Here is a 23,590-nt window from a genome sequence, read left to right on the forward strand (position 1 = left end):
CAGCCTGGAGAAGAGAAGGCTCCCAGAAGACCTTATAGCAGCCTTCTAGTACCTGAAGGGGGCCTACAGGAAAGATGGGCTGGGACTCTTTTATCAGGAAGTAGAGTGATAGGACAAGGGATAATGGTTTTAAACCAAAAGAGGAGAGATCTAGATTAGGAAGAAATTCTTTACTGTGAGGGTGGTGAGACACTGGAACATGTTGCCCAGAGAAGTTGTGGATGCCCCATCCCTGGAAGTGTTCAAGACCAGGCTGGATGGGGCTTTGAGCAACCTGCTCTGGTAGGAGGTGTCCCTGCCTATGGCAGGGCAGTTGGAACTTGATGATTTTTAAGGTTCCTTCCAACCTGAATCATTCTATGATTCTTTTGATGCAGCCCAGGATGCTGTCGGCTTTCTGGGCTGCCAGCGCACACTGCCAGTCCATGTTGAGCTTCTCATCCACCCATACCCCCAAGTTCTTCTCCTCGGGGCTGCTCTGAGACAGGAATCCAGACAGGAAGGAATGAAATGAGCTAGCCAGTGCTTCAAACAGACCATATATCACAGAATCCCAGAGATGATGTTATATTATAAAACATAGGCTAGGCAACAGTCATGACCTCTTTAGGTTGCTCAGTAAAGGATGGGTTTGGAAGTTTACACAGTGCTCAAGATTCACTCTTTTCCCATTGACTTTCTGCTCCCACCTCTCATGGGGCATTTACATTTATTTTTATGGAATACTGAACACTTGCACTGCTGTCTACATTATTGCACTTCTGGAGTTAATGAAGTCTAAATACTGGAGCCTTTCTAAAAAAGCAGGAGTCTGCTGTCTGCTTCTATGAGGCTCTGTCTCCTCTACAATGCAGTGCAAGATCAGAAGAGGTGTTCCGCCTCTTGCACCCTGCCTGCTCAGGTTGCGTTGATTCCCTCATGCAGGTATAGAAAAGGTTATGGGAAAGTACACCTTGATAATCCCATGACATTTTTGTGAGTTACCCTGTTGCATTTTTGGGAAAAATGCCTGAGAAGCCCTGCAGTAAAGGATCAGACACTGTAGGGAAGAGAGAAGTAATCTTTGTTTCTACAGCATAAGACCAGAACTGTTTCTTGGTTTTTGTAGTCAGTCGAGGTGGGGGACTAGTTTATTATCTATCTTGCTTTTGTAGAAGCAGCAAAACATATTCCTTTTTCTTTTTCTCTCCAGTTTAAGCCTTGAGGTTAGTCCAAACTGTGATTCCTAATCAATTATATAAGCCAATTTCATTCATAGTATGACTTCACTGTAGCCACTGGAGATGCATTGGTGGTCAATTCTTCACTTTCTGTATAAACTCTGTTATAACTTGACTTCGATCATATAAATGGGACAAAACCTCCTCTACTAGAATTCTGGAAGCTCCTCTTGTGCAGGGAAAAGAGGGAATATTAATCATCTTGGTAGCTGAGAGAAGTGTACTCGTTACTTAATTAACAGAAAGGAATCTATAAAGTGAAAGCTGTGTGGGTGATGCCAAGCTCTGGTTTGGGTGCTCTCCTCCTCTTACCCAGTGATCTGTGTGAGTTTGTTCACTAAGGGGAGGGTAACACAGGACTGAGAATCTGGCGCATCCTAGGCTCATATTAAGATGGGTGTTTTTACAGTACCAAACCAAGTGACTGTTAATGGGGGCATGATGTAGGCTGCATAGCAGAGGCCTCTTCCTTTCCAGCTTAAATATCAAGGCTAGAGAACTCAAGGCACATGTGTTTGTGATTGAGGTCCCTGGTTCAGTACTTAGTTGGGATCTGTTACATGGTACAGTATATAGCATTCTTAGATGATAATTACTGAAAGGTTTTTACTGGAACTGGTAATCCTTACCTACCTAGTGGAAAGAAATTTTAAAAAAAAGCAGGAAAAAAACGAACAAACAAACAACCAAAAAAAGCTTGGAAAGGAGGGAGAGCGATCTGGGTGTTTCATTCACACTACTAAATATCCAAAGCAGCAGGTTAAAGTCAAGCTGTTCCAGGACTATCATGTTTCTGCTGAAGCCTTTGAGTATACCAGTCACTCTTTTGCTGCTTCTGTTGTCCCTCATCTGGCCTATTTGATCCAGACAAAAATCTCAGAAACAATATTTCTGCAATTACATCAAACTAATGTTAATTTTCAAGCTTGTGGAACCATATGCTTGCATTAATGTCTTAACATCATTCTTGCATTAAGGACCTCTGGGAATAGGTCATAACATCTGTGAACTTTATTACTAATCTGTGTCAAGGGTAGCAGAGAATTATTCTCAGTATATCAAATAGGCACAGAAAGGATAGCCTCTGGACCTGTGGAAAACAATATGAACAATTGGACACAATATGATTTTAATGCTTTCTGATTACAGTTATTATCAGACATTCAGCAGTACAGAAGGATCTGTCAGTGCCCAAAACCTCAGACAGATTTGCGATAATACTGTGAAACACAGATATGTGGGCAAGAGATTGTGCATTTTGTTCTGACGGAGGTTAAGAGTTAATGGCACATCACTGAACGAGAATTCTCTGGTTCAGTTATTGCTGCAGAGCTGGAAGAGCTGTTTGTTCTTTAAAACTCATATTCCAGTATAATTTCCTATGAAACTTTGGTTGTTTCATGCTGACTGCATTGGTAATTTGAATCTGTGAAGATATTTTCACCTTAATAATGTCCATAAAAAAAAGAGTACGTTGGAGGTTTCCCCAATTGCATCTAATATCTGTAATTCTCTCCCACCTGTCTCGAATGTTTTGTCCTCTATTAACCAACCTATGCTTCCACAAAAGAAAAGAAATTTGAAAGGTGAGCAGAAAGTCTGGAAAAACTGGCCAGTCATTGATTCTTAGGACCTATAGTCTCAAGAGCCCAAAGCTTCTTTAGAAGGTCTACATCAGTTTGTATAAGCTGCATGTGCATCACAATGACACAAAGATAACAGGCTAAAAGTTTCTAAAGTTTAAAATACTTTAAACCATCTCCAGTGGACTACAAATAAAAGCAAATATAAAATGGTCACTTAGGCACAACTGGAATTATAGCACAGAAATGAAAATCTGAGAAAGAATTCTGCAAAATGTGTATATATATTAATCCATCCAAACAATTGTGATGAGTTCTCACTGCACAGTCTCTACCTGAACATTATTTATCTATATGTAACATAAGCTGTAGTGAACCAAACAGATGAAATAAATCACTATGCATACATTAGATTGTCATCTGAAATAAGACTATGCTTGTTGCAGTGCTTTATTTCTGACAGTCTTTCTGATACAGTACTGCGAGGGACGGCTCAGCAACACGGAGATCGCAAGGAGTACACATTAATTTCATCAAGAACCAATGATGCTTACCTTTTTGCTGTGCTTTGCCCTCTGGGATTTGGGGATGTGGCCAAGCTGACATCTGTGCAGTTTAGTAGCTGGTAGTCTGCTGCAAATAGGCAAGTGACAGAATATGAGCAATTAAGCCTGACCCTTCTGCTGATTAAATTTTCAATTCAAAATCCTAAGCTAGCTGCACACCTAGGGCACGTTTCTTATTCTACTGCACACACACAAATACATGCATGTGTGTGCATGCCCCTTGTCTGCACAACAAGGAACCTGAAGGCATCCAAAATCCACCCTCAGGACTTCTGGCCTACTAAGACACCAATATCTAGAGATTGCGGCAAGTATGTAAGCAGACCAGCAGTGTAAGATGCTCCAGCGTCTCTGAAATTGAGCTAGGTTATTCTGTGCTGCTAGCCGCCCCAGGTAAAATCTGGTGCTAGCTCTACTGGCCAAAGGCCTATCTCTAGTCTGCAGGCATTTTTCTGATATTCCTTAGTTGTTATGATGAGCTGGCTGCCGCTGCAAAACATAGATAAAAACTCCTAGTAAAAAAAAAGTGAAGGTGGCTGAAAATTAATTTTATTTGCATATTTTAAAGATCTATTTATTATCCAGACTAGCCAGCACCCAGGTAATGAAGGATCTAACTACTTATTTAATTACTGGCAAAGCTGAAGTTAAACGCAACTTGAAGCCTTAAGAGAACCAATCCCTGTTATCTCTTCATAACCAGTGGAGTATCCCACAGGAACTTACTAGTTTACCACTGGTGGTAAACCACAATGACAAGATTCATGATTGCATTGGCCTGCGTTTTTCAAATATGGAATTAAAATGAACAAGGCAAGACATACGTGCAGAACAGCAGTATTAAGAACAGACCTCCTTCAACGTGGAAGGGAACTACATAACTGTCTTTGGGAACAGACAGGACAGTGCTCAGCAACAGTCTCATCAAAAACGTACTGTCAGGACAGGCTCTCAACAGCTGAGGCAAACAAAAATTTCTTGCTAACTAGGTAATATGGAAAGATGACAGACCTTGTTTTCTGTTAAGCATGGTGGCAAAAAACCTGCAGTGCTTTAATAAACGCATGTTGAGGAAGTATACTACCCGAGTGTTGGTACTTTGTCCAATTAAGCTTTGTGCACTTTTATAAGGAAGAACTCCTGGACTTTATAGGAAACCTTATCTGCCAATCATCTATCAAGAAAGAAAACTGAAGTTGTAAATCCATGAGACTGGAGATGGGTGATTTGGAAGGTAAACCTGTCATGACTGAACCTGGATAATCCATGTAATCAAGAGACGTGTGGCCAGCAGGTCGCGGGAGGCAATTCTACCCCTCTACTCTGCTCTTGTAAGACCCCACTTGGAGTACTGTGTCCAGCTTTGGAGTCCTCAACACAGGAAAGACATGGACCCATCGGAACGGGTCTAGCGGAGGGCCACGAAGATGATCAGAGGGCTGGAGCACCTCTACTATGAAGACAGGCTGAGAGAGTTGGAGTTGTTCAGCCTGGAGAAGAGAAGGCTCCGGACAGACCTTATTGCAGCCTTCCAGTATCTGAACGGAGCCTACAGGAGAGCTGGAGAGGGACTGTCAGGAAGAGGAGCTACAGGACAAGGGGTAATGTTTTTAAACTGAAAAAGGGGAGATTTAGATTAGTTATCAGGAAGAAATTCTTTACTGTGAGGGTGGTGAGACACTGGAACATGTTGCCCAGAGAAGTTGTGGATGCCCCATCCCTGGAAGTGTTCAAGACCAGGCTGGATGGGGCTTTGAGCAACCTGCTCTGGTAGGAGGTGTCCCTGCCCATGGAAGGGGGGTTGGAACAAGATCATCTTTAAGGTTCCTTCCAACTCTAACCATTCTATGATTCTGTGATATGCTTGAAACAAACATAAAAATTCAAGGATTTAATTTGTAAACTACTGTGTTTGGAAGAACAATAACAATTGCTAGGAACAATGCTGTTAATCCTGCTTAATTTTACTGGTTTGTGTGAAGTGAAATGAAATGGCTCCTGTAATTCAAACAAGAATGTGGGGGTTATGGATGTTTTGCTGTCCTGCTTCTTTCTTTGCTAGATGTTTCCACCTTCCCTTTCTTGGAACTTACAGCTTGTGTCTTGTGTACCTTCTTACCTTCAGAAGCTGCCAAGATATTTCCTAAACAATGGAGGAATTATAATTTTTTTAAGAGATAATGCAATGACAGATTTTTTTTGTCTGTTTCCTTTATGACTCACACTTGTACGGCCATGATGTTTCACCTTTTTTAAATTAAGCATTGTCTTAATGTTCATATCATTATTCGGTGCTTGCTGATTTACATTCCTTGAATTCACCCATCTTTGCTAGCTGACCTGCAGCAGAGTAGCTCAGATTAGGTCTCAGATGAGGATTCTGATACATAAATTTTAGTTTCTGGCCTAATTTCTGACTGAGCTACACTGTTCCTGAGCAATTGTGGGTGATTGACTAAGCCTTCCCCAAAGCCTTGAATTTCCATTTGTAAAGTTGGTTTATATCTTTCTGTCTTGCGCAAGCATTGTGATGATAATATCAACAAAGATTTGGTGTAAAATCAGTGACAGAGCACCATAAGTAACTTCATAAATATCCAAGTGAAATATATATAAGTATATATATGTGTGTGTGTGTATAAGTAACTTTATAAATATTCCCAGTGAAATATGAGTGAACACTCTAAGTAAATTTTGGTATTTCTGTGTTACATACTTTGAAAAACTTGTATTCATAATGCCTGATGGTTTCTTTCTTGTTTGATTACATTGACCTTTGGTTTTTCAATGTGCTTTTATTATCTAAGTGCTGAACAGAATAATTTGCTTCTGCTGCACATTCCACAAGGGCCTAGAGTATGCAGCCACACCATCTTCTCTGGAATCAGTTTTTTGACTTCTCTGGCTCAAGTACTTTTTCCTAATGTTTTATTTGTATTTTTAGCTTTTTATTTTATTTTGGTAGGCAACTTACCAAGGGATTTCATTATGCTTTACATCCTTCTGTGTTGAAATATTTGCTAACTGACTTTTAAGGAAAAGAAAATTCTAAAAAGGAACTTGTATCAAAAAACTGTATGGATCAAATTCTTCAGGATCTACTGAAATGAATTTTTCCACTTATTTCACAAAATAACTTTCAGAATGAGAATAGCAGTACTACCTTGCATAGTAGCAACATATAGTTTCTAAAAGAGATATTTAACTTGCTCAGAATTTGGATGTGAGATTTAGAAAGCAAACTCTGGAGACAATGGTGCCGATCTTCCTTTTGACTAAAAGTCTCCACTATGAGTTAGTGCATGCTGCTGCAGATTCTGTTCTCACTGGCTTCAGGGCTCAGTTATGTGCAGCAGAGTTGCACCTTTAAATGCAACCTTTAAATACTTATGAAAGGAGTTATGGCAGTGTGGGGGGCTATTCTGTCTCATGCCACTGCTGGAAGGTTCCAATATTTCTACCTCTACCTGTTTGCAAAGACCCTAGCTGTATCTGTAGAGGCTGAAGTCATCTGGAGCTCTGCTATGCATCTTCATCTCCTGACCATGGACAGTAGACCAACCTCCAAATCACTCCAAATGATCTAGGTGAGTTGCCCCTTTACTCTCTGTCTGTAAACAGATGTAAGTTCCTTGGAGGAAAATATGAGGGTGAACTTGAGAATTGATCTAAGGTTGGCCAGGCAATAGGAGCGAAACATCCCTGTAAAAGAATGAAAGGAGGATTTTGAGGAAAAATTGGGCATGTTTAGTTTCTCTATGCCCAAGTGAAGTAACAGAAACATAAGACTGAGATCAGGTGCAAAGTGAATGGGAACAAGGCTTCGACTGTGTGTTAAAGAAGATATTGATTATAGCCAACATTCTAATGTTGCAAAAAATTAATGGAAAATTTGTTCTGCCATTAGGCTTAACACTGTAGTGAGCTGCAAATTTCTACAATGACATTCATAAGGAATTTATTTACAACCTAGATAGCCATAAAAGATTTTCACACCATGTTTTGCTGAGTAACACAGGTCAGATGACTTACATTTTCAAAAAGAGAAAGCCATGGTAGGGTTTTCAGAAATGTTCTGTCCCAGTAACTCTGACAATGTTTTCTTGTCAGAGGTTCTGAAAAGCAGATATCTGGAATCAGGAACTTAACATATGAACTACCTCAAAATAGTTGCTCCTTTGAACATGAAGTACAAGATATTTTTTTTGTTGGGCTTTTTTTTTTTCTGTTTGGGTTTTTTTAGGCCTGTTTTCTTCTTCACCTTCTTTAAAAAAACCAAAGAGCTCACAACTGGTCAACTGGCAGAAAAGAGAAGAATCTTGTTCTTCTGAATTCCTTGGAATGGTATTATCATGTAGGTTGATAAAAGCATTTCTTGTATAATCTTTACCAGACTATGAGTATTTACAAGGTCACACTACAACTCTTTAGTAGTCAAAAATGCAATTCTTTCTGTGACAGACGGGTTATTTCCTATGTATTACTCCCTATTGTACTTGCATGACAGGTTTAAGTAAGCAAAGATTTTTGCTCTTAAAATCATCAGATAACGCAAACAAATATTGCTAGAAGTAGCATGCAGTTCTAAATTTGCAGAATCAACTATGTGTTATGCAAGAATGATAGTGATTAACAACCTAAGGTTGTAACAGTGTCGATGAAAGACAGGATCAGGGTTGCACCTACAAAAGCACTTACTGCATTTAGTTATTACTTAGATATGCAACAACGACATTTTCTTAATTTATTTTTTTATTGTTAGAATTTTATTTTATCATATGGAATAGAAAGAAGTGCTTAGCCTATTACATTTATTCATCTTATTTATTCATCTTAAAATTGGATTTGGAGTTGGAATATATAGAGATACAAATATATACACACAGATCTCATAAATACTTTAAAATGAAATGTGATACATTATAGGGAAACATCATTTGTTATTGTTCACTACAGTTAATTAAAAACAGAAGTCATCTCACTGAAGCTGATTTCAAAGAGTTAGTCACATAGATTGCTCCAGAAGAAGCCACAAATGACATGATATACTGAAGAGCAGACGCTAAATTAAGTTCTCTTTGGCCGACGAGTGTCACTATTTAATTTACTCAAAGTAGTTTTAAGTTCATTGACACCGAGACACATAAATTGTGTTTTAATAAAGATAAGACTTCCTGCTTCCAGGAATATAGATGTTCTAGGAAAAAAAAAAGTGTGTGCACAAGTGAAAGGATTAGATTCAGCTGTGAGACTACAAGTATGCACAGCCCATAATATAAGGTGAGTCAGGGCATTCTGCTACTATTTGGGCTGATTTATAGCCAGGCAGCATGCTTGTAATTTCCATCAACATGCAGTGGGAGCTGCAGGAGCATAATACCCTTGAAAATGAGGCCTTGTATCACGAGCCGATCACCTAGAAACAGAATTTGGTGGACTTTTCTATGCCTGTGTTGTGTCTTATTTATTCTTTTATTCATACAATTTTCACATAGAATTTGTAGCAGACAGCAATGTACTCTTCTGAAACAGCCAGCAAATGCCAGATCCTGAAATTTAACCATTCCAGTTATTTAGTAACATAGAAAGATATACTTCATTTTATATAATTAATTAAAATTTAAACATTTATAATTTTCATAGGTCTACTCTCCAGCTCTCTCTGTGTTTGCAGACTTTATAGCCCTTTCCCAAGTACTAGGTACAGTATAATGGGAGTTTTCTGTCAAAAGCACAATGGCTAGCACAAGAAACTCGCACTCCTTGCCTGGAATCTCCATATGGTCTCATTTTTCATCCTTTAAAATAATATTAATACTAAAGGGGATGGAAGCATTTCTATGTGGACTTGGGACTGGGCCAGAAAGTGGTGCTTCCTTTTGTGCTCAGGACAAGGCTGTTATAATCTCCCCACTCTACCGTGAGCAGAGGGACAGTCTTGGTTTGCCATTCTTCACGATGAATGACTTTGGTAATACTGGTAATTCTTCCGGGACCACTGACGTGACTCACATCGAAGATCCTTTCCCTCATTGCAAGTCGCTTCCAAGAACTGTAGTTCGGAAAACTTGGTGATCTGGAGGCATTGCTCTGCTTCAGGATGGCCAGGTATGTGGTCAAGTTGCTTCCTCCATACCTCACAGAGCTGAGACGTGTGGGTCTGAAGAGCGTGGCAGCACAGCTTGGATAGGTGCACCAAGCCTGTGTGGTGCACCACGGCGAGGCCACACAGAGTTTAGAAACAGATTTAGGTACTTCTGAAAATTATGCCTTCCTGTTTAACTAGCTTCTGTTTGTTGTGATGGAATTAGAAAGTCAACATAGCATGGCTTCCTTCAACCGATAAGAGCTTTGTGCGACTGCATCTTGGTTGTGCTAATTTGCAGTGCACATATGCAATGACTGGTCCAGCCTGCAGAGAAGGATAATTATGTTTGGATCACATTGCTCACGTTGTTTGGTCTTTTGCTGGCAGAGCCTAATAACTGTTAATTACTGTTCTGCTCGTGTTTATGACACTGAACTGCTAAAGCACACGACTTTTAGCTGGGTTCTAGGCTTTAACCTTCAAGCCAACAGTCACACCAGCAGGTTAGAAAGGGCAAGCTTTAGATTTGCTTCTGTACGCATCAGTGACACTGTGATGGGTGAACAAATAAGCACCTGTTGAGGGGATCCCAATTAGCCAGGGTTTGACTTCCGTCTGTGCTCTGAGGTAAATTAGGCCCAAAGAAGCCAGTACGGCGACAAACGTGTCTTCAGGTACCTGGGCCACGTTGATATTCCCTCTGCGACTGCTTTCCTCCTTCCCGCTCCGCTAATTCCTTCCCTTCGGGCTCGTTTCGGCGGATTATGTCCTGCGGGGACAGGCGCCCCGCTCCTTGCTGATGGGGCGAGGCCGAGCTCCGCGCAGGGAGCGCGGGGAGGCCGGGGAACCCCACGGCCGTGGGCCGCGGGGGAGCGGGGATGGACACCCGGGTCGGCGGGGGGGGCGCTACAGCAGGATCGCGCACTCCGGGGTCTGGGGCGACCGACCGTTGGGACGCTGGCCGACCGTTAGGGTGCACGCGCGGGGGAGGTGGGCCCGGCAGGGGCGGGGGAGGCGGTGGGCCAGGCCGGGGCGCAGGGGGAGGCGGCGCGTCCCCCCCTGACGTCACGGCGCCCCCGCAACTGGCCGCCGCCGTCGCCTGACAGCCTCTGCCGGGCGCGCGGGTGCGGGCAGCGCGAGAGGCGCGGGCAGGCGGCGGGACCCACCGCATATCGCTCGGCGGCTTCCCTCGGCTCCGCTCGGCTCGGCTCGGCTCCGCTCGGCTGCAGCGCGCCGCCCTCGCCATGTCGGTGGCCGGGTTGAAGAAGCAGTTCCACAAAGCCACCCAGGTACCACCACCGCCCCCTGCATCACCCGCGCGGCGAGGGGGTGTGTGTGTCAGTGTGTGTGTGTGTGTGTGTGTGTGTCTGCGCGTGCGTGCGTGCGCGGGGCCCACGCCCGGTTGCGCGGTGCGGGACTGTGTTCCCCCCGCGCCTGGGCACGCAGGGGTGCGCGTAGTGCCGCGGGCTGCGTGGGTATGCCCGCGTGTGCTGCGCGGGCGTGTGTTGTGCGTGGGTTTTCATCCTTGTGCACCGGCGTGCAAGGGGGGGTGGTGGTGGGAGGTGGGCTCCCACGGGTGTTGTGCGTGATGTGTGAGTGTCCACGCGGGTGTTCACGATCCACGGCTGTGCGCGATGCACGAGTGCTTCTCAGGCTTGCGCGAACGTGCGTGAATGTGCACAGCTGTGGGTGGCCCTGCACGGGTGTCCCCGGGTTTGCGGTACTGCATGGGCTGCACGGTGCGCGCGTGGGTAGGGCCAGGGCTTGCCGTCTGTCCGCATCTCCCCCCCCCACCCGCGGCTCCGGCCGCGCTGCGGCAGGCGGGCAGGGGCTCCCGGGGTGCGGGAGCGGGTCCTGGGCTGCCCCCGCGGCAAGAGCGTGGGCACGGAGGGGGCCGCTTGGGCAAATATCCTCCGTGGGACTCGGACCTTCTTCACCGAGGGCTGCGCACCGTGTTTCCGTGGGTGTTTGCTTAGCCTGACTTTGTAAATCGGCAATAAATATGACCTTTTTTTTTTGTTGTTGTTGTTTTGGTTTGGTTTGTTTTGGTTTTTTTTTTTTTGGTTTGTTTTCTGGCTCCCGAGTACAGCTGAAACCTGCATAATGAAGGGTTGGTCCTGTTGCTTTAGGCATGGTGTGATACTGCGGGAAGGTCAGGGTGGATGTTTCACCAGGCTTCAAGTTGTTTCGTAATACAAAATCTGTGTGTTGCAGTCCGTGAGGGTACAATTTCTGAATCAGGTTCTGACTCGGCGTGCTCTGGGGATAAATCGAAAATGGTTTCATAGAAGTCAGGGGAATTTCTTTGGATTTAGAGATTTGAGACCAGGACCAGTGTAACGTGCCTTTTTTGTTTGTTTGTTTATTTGTTTGTTTGCAACTAAATACAAAATCCCTGGTTTATTTGCTACTAATCGCCATTGCAGGCGTCTTCAGGTAACAGTCCTGGTCACTGTAAGCAGTCTGTAGGTGCAGGCACGCAAGGTACGGCAGCCGTTCTGCTTTTCAACGCCTGTGTTTTTTTCCCTTCCTCATCCATCCCATCTCTTTCACCTTGTCTCTTATTGCACTGTGGGGAAGTGTTCCTGAAAGAATGATCCCTAATACAAGAATCGGCTCAAATTCTGATTCTCGGTGCCTTGCAGTTGCGCCAGTACTCGTTACGACTCTGAATGCAATGAGATACGTCAAGTCCCGCATGGGCCCATGCAGGCATCGGGTGACATTGTGTCTCACCTTTCATACCAGGTTGTGCTGCATCATCGGTAAAATAAGCTTCACAAGAGCCCAGCTGTACTCATGACAGATGTGGCAAGGGGCAGTTAAGGGTGCCGGAGCCCATCCTGCACCGCCTACTTGCTGCTGCTGCTGCTACTTGGTTATTTCTCTCTCTGCTATCTACAGTGCCCAGGAATCATCATTGCTGCACCGAGTTCTGGTACTGAAAATAAGAATTACAGTGTCTGTGTCGTATCCACATTTAAGAAGCAGGAAAGCTGAAGTTCACTGTTTAATAATAGAAGTCTCGCTTCTCTGTTATTGTAAGTTAATGAGTATGCCTCCACAGCAGCAGAGGTAAACATCTTTTTGGAGGGAGCACGGTGTGAAAGGCCTGTGCATGCTGTTCTGTCCTTCAGATGACACTCTCACACTGTCAGCAATACTGTCATTTAGAAGGAAGGAAAAGTTTTAGCTGGCTGGAACCAAAATACTAAGTTTCTGGTGCCAGATTTAGCAGCCTGACATCAGATGACCCAGGGAGTTTTGGGCCCAGCCGTGACTTTCACAGATTGTATGCAGGCCACGAAGGCACATTCATGTATGAGAATGACTCACAAGTAGGTTGCAAGACTGATCTGTTTATTGGCTTGTTTTCAGTATGAGTGAGAAATCCAGGACTTAGTCGTGCTGACCTTACTCTAGGGAGTAATTCTTTTGACTAGGGATTAATCCCCAGGTGAAATATGGATTGACATTGCCAGTATGAAAGAAGCTTCCCATATAGGACCAAGTGAATTGGAAGTTTTAAAAATTCTGAATTATTCCTTTGGTTCTTATTCATGTAATAACTTGTATGATGTGCTGTCATACCTAAATCATACCAGGAACAATTTCAAGTTATTTCTCAGGCTTCTGTGTCCTTTAACCCAGTTTAGCATTGTCAAGTCTTGAAGTCTCTGATTTAGTTTCTTTCAATCTTTAATGCTGTTCTGCTTGTTTTAACATTAGTACCTCTTATACACAGAGAATTTATGATTACAACCATACAATATTATTAATACAAAATGGAGTTCCAGTTAGAAGTATAAAGATTTGTGGCACAATTTAAAATGTTATAACATTTTTTTTCTTTCATCCAGAAGTCGTCTGCTTTATGTAGTGCACAATTTCAAATTATGTGACTTCCATGTCTGGATTGTTTTATACAATGTAATCATGTTGTTTTCATTCCTCGTTTTTTGACTTGTAAAATGTCAAACTAACCTGCATGAAATACTGCCATTCTGTTTTTTACTGGAAGCCATGCTGAAGAACCTAATGCCTGTCAAATTCCACGCACCAACTGCAACAGCAGTGAGTTACTGAAAAGCAGGAGGAAACTTTGCTCCTTCTAGAATGAATGGAGTGTTCACCCTTTTTGCCTTTCAGAAAAAAATTAATGTTTGCACCTCTATGCAGCATCATAAAGTTTAGGAGAAGTATTCCTGAGTTAGGAAAAGGAGGGTGAGTCTGGAAGTCATGACATTCGTGCAGAATTACAAGATGTTAGATTGACGAGTATGGAGCAGGTTAGATTATTCATTTACTGCTATTACCCACAGAGCATCTAGGAAGGAGAAGTAACCCCATTTGAATGTTAAATGTGCTACTGCAAATCTGTCCGACATCCTGGAGCTAAGAAGATTGCGCCAAAGAGTGTTTTTCCAGAAATGGGCAACTAAGTGCTGTGCCACCAAATGGTCCCTTTTTATTTAGGCATGCAAACTCCTCTGCTATCCTCTGCTATCTCGGTGTGATCGAGAGACTATTGCTTCCTGCAGGTTTGTGTAGCTTAACCACCACCAGAATAATTTTGGGTGATACAGATTTGACAGTTTGGGACATTTGAACAGGGTTGTTTTAAAATAGCGTGAGCTTTGTTTCCACATGGCTGCATTCATTGCATAATATGGCTCTTGTAAGGCACAGTCAAAACTAAGCTTTCAGAAAGTAATAATTTCATAGGGAGAGAAATGAACAAAAAATGGAGGGAATGACCACACCTGATGTTCCCCTGGGAATCACTGAATAAATGTGACTGACATTTAAATAGCAGTCTGAATGTGGTGATTTGGACCAAAAGACATGTAATACGATTTATTTTCTGTCACTATATTCTGCTTTTCTGATACAACACGATTTAGTTTGTCCTAACACCAAGACAGAAGTCACCAGTTTATACAGTATATACACCAGTTATACAGAGATTTATTACTGAAAGAAATAGCTGAAGAAACAACTTCCACTCCACTCATGGTTGTCAGTAGCTTGTTACATGCCCTGACTTTTAGGTGGAAAGTACCATGCTTCCTTCTTTAACAGAGCAGCCTGTGAAGTGCACGTTGTGTGATTGTTGTTAGTGTTTAATAAGAAGCAAATGAGACTTCCGCGATTACCTACTATTTATATTACGATTACCTATATTATGATTACCTCCTATGCGATTACCCACATAGCACAACACCATGTGGGCTTCATAGGGTTTCTGCATTGATTCAAATCTGTTTACATAGGTTCATTTGCAAAAAAGAGCACATTAGAGTTGAGGCAGAGTTGGAAAGCATTGGCAATCTGTTTTGAAAGTGTTCTGGAAGAGTGTCTGCCTATTAGCATGGATCCAGCAAACCTTTCTGAGTGTGTACATCATCATAAACTTGTGAACAGTTCCATTGAAATTGTTTGGAATGTGAGTATTCTGGAAATTAATCTCCTTTTCAAATGATTTTTGTGTTGTGATTCATCTAGCTGAATATTTTTTAAATTCCTTGGTCAGAAGTAGGTAAAATAGTTTTCACTGGAATGGGTGAGGCAATCCTGCTTTATACACAACGTGTTCTCTACACTTGCTAACTCTGAAACTGCAGCTAACCAATTGTTAGCGTTCCTTTCATACTGATAGAGAATATCAGTATTTTCCTAAATCCCCATTAAGCTCCATATTCATAATATTTTCTGACTGCCCCACAGTGCTGAATGGGACTTGTGTGTGCTGCCTACTAGGCTTTTCCAGTGAAAGCGCCTCAGCTGTCTTTTCCAGCTGACTGTGGTTGAAGCTGGGCTCACACTGGATCTGCCTATCTCCTTCCATGTTCCTCTCAGCCTTACATACTAAATTATGGTCAGTTCCCATGTATGTAAAGATATGTATGTGAGCTGGTCTGTGAAGCTGGACAGCGATGTATTTTTCCTAGTGTGGCTGCTATACTGGGTGTTGCTTGTGTTGGACTTAAAACCTCCTCCAGTGTTGTGGAAACTTGTGAGCTGGTGTGGAAGCTTGTGAGCAGGTGGAGGAAAGAGGAAAAAGCCATTTGCAAGGTGGTGTGGCTCTGAGGATTGTGGCCAAACTGGCTCCCAGAAACATCTCTTCAAGAGCCATGTACCACCATCAGTCTGTTGGTTTCTGTCTGTGTAGAGTGGAACATTTTGAGATTAAGGAAAGGGAGCAAATTTGTGATCTGGGAATAAAGACTATTTTTAGAAAAAAATACTTAGCTGTGGAGGGGATTATTTCCACAGCAGGTAGGGAAATTCCTTCTGTTTGTGCACTCTAGCTTGATTGCCAGATACAGCATTCACATTTGGCACCATTCCCATGTGTCCTTTTATTGATATTACATAATTGAAAGGGTGAAAAATTGACCTTAATCTTTAGTTGGAGACTGTGTAACCCTTCTGAATTGTTGATGGCTTAAACAGCCTGCTCCAGTTTCTAACCCTGTTTCTAAATCTAATTGAAAGAACTGCAGCTTTATGTCCAAAAAAGATAATGGCCCGGTTTTTGGGTGGGATTTCTCAAGCATCTGTCACTGCAGTATCTTTCCACCTGATATATGCCGTTTCCATTTTTACATATGTATGTATGTATGTATATATAAAGCTGGAGCACTGATTGACACCCATCTGCAATTTTTACCCCGGTGATCTGTGGAGGCAAAGAATATCTGTGGATGCTGTGCTCAAAATACAGCCTGCTTCAGATTTTTGTTTTATATCTTGACTTTCATCTTCACTGGGAGTATTAAACACAGCAAGGAAGAACTGGCTGCTTTTGGTCATTCATGTCTTTAAGATTTAAATGTGCCCACGTGATTAGCGTACTGATCGATAGAATGCTTCATAAAAGTGCTGAAACAGCGTAAACAGGTTTAACCAAAACAGATTTTGCAGAGGTTGCTGCGCAGAAGATTCTGTGGTTTTGTGCAGCTGTCAAGTCCAAGTGTAAGGGAGGTGCTGGGGTGCTCTTATACATTTGTTGTGGAGTATGAAGGGTCGAGGAGCTTGAACACTGACTGTCATGACCTAGTAACGTGCCAGTGAAGTCTTTGACTTTTAAAAGCTCAACAGGGGGGAAGGAGTAGAAATTTTGCTTTGCAGGCCACAAGGAGCTGTTGCCATTCTGTGAGTACATCTGAAGAGACATTGTGAATAGATGGCATTTGGTGGGAAGTGTGCTGATGAAGCAGGCCCATGGCTCTCTTCTCAGTTAATTCTGTGGTACTCCCAGGGGCAGATGAAACATCCTTCTCTCCTGAAACGAAAAAGTCTTGCTTTGTGCTGCATTCTGGTAACTTCTGTAAGTGATTCTGCTCCTCATTTTCTTCTCGCTTAGTGGTCCTTGACGGACAATGGTGGTGCTGATCCTCTCTTAAATACATGAAGGTGTGAGATGAAAGAAAACTGAGCTACAACATGGTATTACGGTGATGATCTTTGCCACAGCAGAATTACCTAGCCTTCAGTGCTTATCTAATCCTGCACTTAATCTTGGAGACAAAATAGTAGCTTTTTTTAAACCTGAGGTTATAGCACGTCACAGGAATCCATCCAACCTGTCACAGAAGTGATAAGATTTAAAATAACTTATTTTTTTTCTCCTGAAGTGGAGAAAAAAGATGGAAATTCGTATTTACCGTGCTAACATGTTTCACAAGCTTTCCCTTTATGGAGGCTCTATAGACCTGCATGGGAGAAAATAAAAAATAAGAAGAGGCCATTTGAAGTTCAGCATAATTTCAACTTGTCTGTGGATGGAAACCATTGTGGGAGACCTGGACAGAATGATCCGTGGATATGTAGTTGTAATTGACATAATACTGATCATGCTCTTCTGCCCATGATGAAGAACATATCTGTATAACTAAATAATGTTTAAAAAAAGTTTCCTATTAGGTAGACTAAATTGGGCTGAAGTAGTTGTTGCAGCATTGCATGGGTCATATTGAGGGGCAGCAGTTTGCTCTCACCTTCTTTCCCCATCACCATTCTCTCACCAAAGAAGGAGTGGTATCTGATCCCAGCAAAGGTGTTGCTGAGGCAGCAGCTGTGTAGCCTTGCTAGTGGCAGCCTGTAAAGAGGGCTTGGTGTGATGCCAGAGGGCCTCCTGAAACAACAAGAAATTCAACCACTGGTTCGACTAACCGGCCTGTCACCAGAGGAGGCCTGGTGAAGTGAATCCACATCTATTTCAAAATAAATAGGTGCCACTAGCTAGGTTTATTGTCAGCAAAACATCAGGTATCATATTGATGTAATTTCCATTGGGCTGTGTGTTGGTCATATGTCCGTTAGGTTTGTTATCACTTTGTCAAACTATGCTGAGTCCTTTGTAAGCAGAAGTTCTAAAACAGAAAAATGTTGAGTTCCCCCCACCTTTTTTCCCCTATCTGGTGGCAGAAAAACACTTTACACTTTTAAAATGTTTACATTCTCTTCTGCCTTCTTCATGTTTTTGCGGATTTCAGTTTGATTTTTTTTAAATAATTTTTGGTTTTTATTTATTTATGTATTTTTTATTGCCTTAATTCCAGTCCTTATTGGCTGCCAAAGGTCTTTAAATGTGAAAACGATTTATGTAAACATTTTGAAATAGGGCTTTTTTTATTTTTTCACCATTGTGTTAGAAATTCCGTTAGTGTTGTGCAGTAACACTGAGGACACAATTTATTTTCCATTTTAAAGTATCCTCGAGCACTGGGCATCACATCTGTTCTGCTTCTGTGGGCAGGAGTGCCACCACAACAAAAGAGGGTGATAACAGCACATGTTCCAAAAGAGATGAAGGTTTAGGTTTTTTTCCCTAGTGAGAGAATTCTCCTGAAAATTGTTCTTGATTTCATCCTTTATGACCTTCAGTAGACTAACAGGACTTCCTTTTTTTCTTAGCCAATTAAATATTTTTGCTGAGTTCTTTTCCAGTCTGTACAATTTTCAGTCTTCAAGGTGTATGCCAAAAATTCCTTTTCAAGCAAAATCAATCTAGATGCAGCAAATGAGTTAATAATTCATAAGGTATAAATGTCAAAAATAGTGTTTGTCTTTCCAGATGAGTCACTTAGAGCTTGTCTGTCTTGGAAAGTTATGGCATCGTAATCTAAGGACTGAATTTGAAGTGCTGCAATTTTACAAGTATAGCTTATATGGATTTCTTTCTGCCAGTTGAAGCGTGTTTCAACTTAATTGATTTTATTTGGGAGGGGATCTGAGGACAGCAGAGTAAGACCCATCCTTCCATTCGAATGAGAGTGTTCGCACAGAACTGGCCAAGGCATTAGAGATGACCAGTTAGTGTATTTTTCTAACCAATTTACCAGTTGAATTTGTGTTTCTCTAGGAATGCTATCTTTGGTATTGAAAAAGAATTAGTTAAACCTAGGTCTTGCTGCAGTTGACGTGAAATCACGGAATCACAGAATTGTCAGAGTTGGAAGGGACCTCTAGAGATCATCTAGTCCAACTCCCCTGCCAAAGCAGGATTGCCCAGAGCACGTTACTCAGGACTGCATCCAGGTGGGTCTTGAAAATCTCCAGAGAAGGGGACTCCACAACCTCCCTGGGCAACCTGTTCCAGTGCTCTGTCACCCTCACCGTAAAGAAGTTTTTCCTCATATTTGAGTGGAACTTCCTATGTTCCAGCTTGCGCCCGTTGCCCTTCGTCCTATCACTGGAAACCACTGAAAAGAGTCCGGCTCCATCATCCTTCAACCCACCCTTTAGGTATTTGTAAACATAGATAAGGTCTCCCCTCAGCCTTCTCTTCTCCAGGCTAAAGAGTCCCAGCTCTCTCAGCCTTTCCTCATAAGGGAGGTGCTCTAATCCCTTAATCATCTTAGTTGCCCTATGTTGGACTCTCTCCAGTAGTTCCCTGTCTCTCTTGAACTGGGGAGCCCAGAACTGGACACAATATTCCAGTTGTGGCCTCACCAGTGCAGAGTAGAGGGGGAGAATGATCTCCGTCAACCTACTGGCCACACTCTTCCCTATGCAGCCCAGGATTCCAATGGCCCTCTTGGCAAAAAGGGCACATTGCTGGCTCATGGAAAGTTTGCTATCCACCAGGACCCCCAGATCCTTCTCCTCAGTAGTGCTTTCCAGAAGATCCACCCCTAACCTATATCGGTGCCTGGTGTTCTTCCTCCCCAGGTGAGGAGGTTTCGGTACTTAGGAGCAGATCCTAGTTTTCTGTTGGTTGCTTCATCCCATTTCTTGCATTGGCCAGGAATGGATGGAATTTGATTTTACTTTCTACTGTTGTGTAAGGAAATGAGAACTTTAAACAGAGCTGATGCATGAGGAAGGTTCAACAACATGCAAATATTTTTAGCAACCAAAACATTTGAATGTGGAAGTGTGCCTTGACCTGCAGAATAACCAAGCATGCACATGGTTTACTGATTAGACTCCATCATCCAAGGAACTTTCCACTAGTGTTAACAAATGGAAGTTTGTCTTTCAGGAAGGATGGCTGGATCTTACGGTACATCTGTTTTTTCATGGTCTAGATTTGGTTTTTAAAATATGACAATATTGCTCTGAGGCTGGCAGGGAAATCGCCTTCCTTTTCCGCAAAAGCGCTTAAATGCATCTTGCCATATATGAGGCAAATCCACCACTGTCAGAAGTGGATATGACTGTTGCAGGCGGTAGGCATAATATGCCATACATCTGGCCTGTCTGAAGTCTAGACAGGTAAAATGTGAATTTCTGGAGGTGAAGAAGACTTAATTGCTGAAAGCAGAAGCAAGCTTAGATAAATAATGTAGATCTTTAACTTTTTTTATGCAGAAAAATACATTTTCTTCTCTCAGTTTTGTCTGTTTTGTTTCACCTACGTAAACTGCTACAAAAAGGGCACACGGTAGCAAAAGTTAAGCTTTGCATGGTAGGAATGGGATTATTTTACTAATGTAAAAGCCACAAATACCTGATATCAAAAGATACATAATTTCTTTTCTTTGTCTTCCATTGTTGTAATTCAAAATAATTTTGCTTGGGGTGATTTGGGACCTATAATTTTCACAGACATCACATCCCTCCTCAAAGGTCTGGATTTCAGAATGCCTGCATTTTGATAACGAAAAAAAACTGTAAGGCTTGAAATAAACTGTAGAGCTTTCAGTGTTCTCTGGGGAGTATTGTGGCTTTTATTAAACTGTAAATATGGGTGGGAATAAGATACCCAAAAGGTACTGAGGATGAAAGAGTGGGGAGGTCCTCAACAGGAATCCTGGAAAACTGAGCAGAGGCAAACACTGTGCTCTAGTATGTATGGATAACTCTTGAGTAGAGGCAGAAGAAATGGCAGGCATTGATGAATGAAGTTAGTACTTGCTATTTCCTGCTTCGTTAACCTACTGTATCCAGGATCCTCAGTTCCTGATCTGGATGCTGCGATACTGTGTATTGTTCCAGCCCAGGAAGAAAGGATGACCAGTATTCCCAAAACACATACAACCTAAATAACACCAGTGGGTCAAAGAGGTCAGTGCAGATTTAATGGTGTCCGTCAGTATAAATGGAATAAAATGCAACTGAAGAGGAGAAAAGCCAACATTGCTTCTAAGATGACGACCCCATCTGTTGCAGATTTCCTGTCTCCTGGGGAGAAAGAATAAGGAAAAGGAAATACACGTCCACTGCTCTGATTTGGGAATAGCCTTTTAACGAAACTGCTGGACAGTCACTGGAAAATAAGGTCTCCATGACTCGGGTGCTTGTTCCTTCCCCTGGGGAGAGTTTGCTGTCCTGAGCTGGCTGGCAGAGTCTTTATGTTTTGCACAGGAAAAGTTTCCCCAGGACTGACTGCCAAAGGTTCTGCTACGTTTTGATCAGCAAGGTGCCTGCTTCAAATTGTTGACTTATTCAAACGGTCCAGTGAAGCTCAAAACTGTCCTGGTCAGAGGCTGAGCTCTGTGCTAGCGTATTCCTGGGGCTCTCTGCAGTGCCGTGACATCTGTGCTGGGGCCTGAGGTGGTATCAGTGACTGAAAGCACCTGGCTAGGTTGCAAAGGCAAAATGCGGTGAAAGATTTACTAGCTATACAGATGTATGGCTTTTCATGACTGTAGGCAAGATTGTCACAGTTTGTCTTCCTTCTCCATAACTCTGGTGTAGGGGGAAGACTGTTACTTTAATATGAGAAAGTACCGGTGCAGGTAAGAGTTTTAGTATATCTTTAGAAAAGGAGCTGTCCTCTGGTCTGCTCCTTAGTGCTTAGCTTATATATCTTCCTTCCCCATATCAATGTTAACGTCTGGGCATATGTGTATTTGTGGTGCTTAAGGTCTAGAAAGCCTCAGCTCCAGGAGTTGGGCTTTTGGCTGTTGTGTTTCTTGATGCACATCCAGGATATATTGTCCAAGACAGCAGCTGAGCATGCTTGGGTTGAGTTTCTGACTGGGGCCTACTGGTATCACTGCACAATCCATTTTAAGAATAAAATAAGTTCCTGAGATAAAAACAAATAGAATGTGGATGGACTTAAATTTGAAAATACCTGCCAGACTATAGGAGAAAATTCAGTGATGTCCAAGGGATGGCTTAACTCTCATTTCTGTTGCTGTAATTTTGGCTCTGGTAAGGTAATTGCTGGTTTACTACTCTCATCTTGAGAACAAGACCACTTTCCAAATCATACATTAAAATCAGCTATATGGGATTTCTAGCAACTTTTATAAAAAGCAGGCAGTCTTCCCAAGCAGATTTGGAAAGTACTCCAGAGACATGCAGACATGGTGCTGTTATATCTTGTTCGCTGGCATTCTGTGAAGGACCTTTTCTCTCCTTGCACAGCACATTTTAGCAAGAGAGATTTGAAAATTTAATGAAGCTGCAATAAAACAGAATATTCTAGTTCCATATTTTTTTCATTTGTGTTTGCAGATTAACTACACTTGTGTCCAGGGAAACGTCTTCATCTACAAGAACTTAAACAGATTCACTGCTGTAGACTTTTTTTTCCTGATTTCCTGCTGATATTTCTTTCAATCCTTTGTAAAATATTTTCTTGCAATAAAATTAAATTTGGGAAGGTAAATTAAGCAGCTGGAGGAGAAGCCATGGGTATCAAGTGAACTTTTTGTTAAAGAATGAAGACCAGATCAGGAGTATGAGTAACCAGTTCTGTGGACAGCTGAGCTAGAGGTGAAACATGCTTGAATCTTAGGGCTTTTGAGAGCATGTGAAGGAGTGAGAGCCAGCAAGAGGGAAGAGTGGGACCAGGTGTTGACTTTGCATGCTGTGTTTTGGGAATTTTATTAGCACTACACTGAGGGCTTAACAGAAAAGCATATGGGGAAGATTATGACTCTTTTATTGTTTTTTGGTTGTGTTTTTTTTTTTTTTTTTCTATTCTCTAATGCAACATCATTCAAGTAGTCATGGTAGGACAGCACACTGTGAGTGTATCACTGTCAGAAGTCAGCAGCAGGTTGGGGTGACCTTTTTGTGTCTTACAGTCTCCGCTGTTGCTCCTCAGAGTGACTGGGTTTGTGGTTATACATTTTAGATGTGCAATGTTGAAACTCAGTAGCGCGAATAAGTATGGATGAGCTAATGCCAGCTTGCTCCTTAGTATTCCCAGGTGAGAGCTGAGAATCCTTTGAAATGTTGTTGCCCCATTTTTGCTTGCCCTGCAGGTACATTTTGCTTGCCGCCTTCTGTACATTGAAGAAGGAAGTAACAGCCATTTCTGGATGCCCTATGCTCAGCTATGGGGAAGCCTTGAGGGAAAGATATAGGGACTCAGTCCTATCCTATCATAGATAAACCTACCTCCCTGACAAAAAAGCCCAGGGATGGGGCGGGGAGAAGAAAAAAAGGGATCAAAGCATAGTTGCAGCAACTTTGTTTCCTGCCACAACCCTCTCCAGCCTGTGCCAAGAGGGAAGACTCTGCACTGTGCTCTTTTGCAACCGTTTCTCTTCCCACATCTCTGCCACAAAATGACAAGGAGGAAGGAAAAGGCAACTTTTCCCTCTTTTTCTGTGCCATCCTTTGACATCTGAGGAATTTCTGGGAGGGTTTGTGGACCTAGTTTCCTCTGTGCCATCTCAATGTCACCAAGGATCTGTGACTTAAGAAATTAGTTCATTGTGA

The sequence above is a fragment of the Numenius arquata genome, chromosome Z (genome assembly GCF_964106895.1).
Source record: "Numenius arquata chromosome Z, bNumArq3.hap1.1, whole genome shotgun sequence".
Taxonomy (NCBI): domain Eukaryota; kingdom Metazoa; phylum Chordata; class Aves; order Charadriiformes; family Scolopacidae; genus Numenius; species Numenius arquata.